The 823-nt window shown below is 42.6% G+C and overlaps 1 protein-coding gene across 1 annotated transcript in view; it reads right to left on the bottom strand.

Annotated features, from left to right (window-relative positions):
* Positions 1-823, bottom strand: part of LOC104494309 (guanine nucleotide exchange factor VAV3-like) — a gene marked incomplete at its 5' end in the record, with an annotated part of 48,685 nt that overhangs the window by 11,405 nt on the left and 36,457 nt on the right. The gene's annotated exons all lie outside the window — the stretch shown is intronic.

The raw sequence follows: 823 nt of genomic DNA, 5'->3' as shown, positions 1-823 counted from the left end.
GGAACTGCCGCAGCGACAAGGTCTGAGCAGACAAAGTGTTCGCACCTATTTTTGGCTTAGGCAAGCCCTGTATTTCTTTCACTGTTTCCGAATGCCTATGAAATACCAGTGGCGTCAGACACAAGCACCATCTTGTAATAGCAGAATACTGAATGTTGATACAGAAAGCAAAGTAAAACAACCGAAATACAATAGTTTACTCCATCTTCTTAGTTTCAGATAAACAGGTTTTGTTCTTTTCACTCCTCTTATCTGATCCCCTTACATTTCCCTAACAGGCAGTGAGGAGGCTGACCTCTCCGCTTGTCCTTACAGCATGTAAGTCCTTTCTATACCCTTGTGCAGTGTCTCCCACTGCCTGGCTTTCAGTCTTTCAACACACCTCAGTCAGCGTGCCTGGGCACTTCGAGCCTTAGGAAAGAGGTTTACAGTAATTTACGCAGGGCACATCAGGGCTTTATTTGCAACCAATAAGAAACATTAAGGTAGGGCAGAATATAAATTTGTTTTCAAAAGCACGGGGATCTCTACGGGCAGCTGACATACTTCAAGAAGACAAGCACGTTACTGGTATCTATGGCAGTATTTTGGACTAATATTCAAAAACAAGGAAATTACAGCAGTTGAGATTCAGGGCAAAAATTTCAACAGCAGGACAAATATGGCAAGGTGTCAGGTATCATCATCAGAGCAGTAACTGCTGTAATTTAGCTTCTGTCAAGATGGTGATGGAATAGCAAGTAAAACATTTTTACAGACCTGGTTCCCAGAGAATAAAAAAATCCCCAACACCTTCTATAGCCCTGAGAGCCTGCAGGACATA

The sequence above is a fragment of the Buceros rhinoceros genome, unplaced genomic scaffold, assembly GCF_000710305.1.
Source record: "Buceros rhinoceros silvestris isolate BGI_N320 unplaced genomic scaffold, ASM71030v1 scaffold8845, whole genome shotgun sequence".
Lineage (NCBI taxonomy): Eukaryota > Metazoa > Chordata > Aves > Bucerotiformes > Bucerotidae > Buceros > Buceros rhinoceros.
The sequence above is the reverse complement of the archived record's forward strand: the minus strand, read 5'-3'. Positions and strand labels throughout refer to the sequence as shown.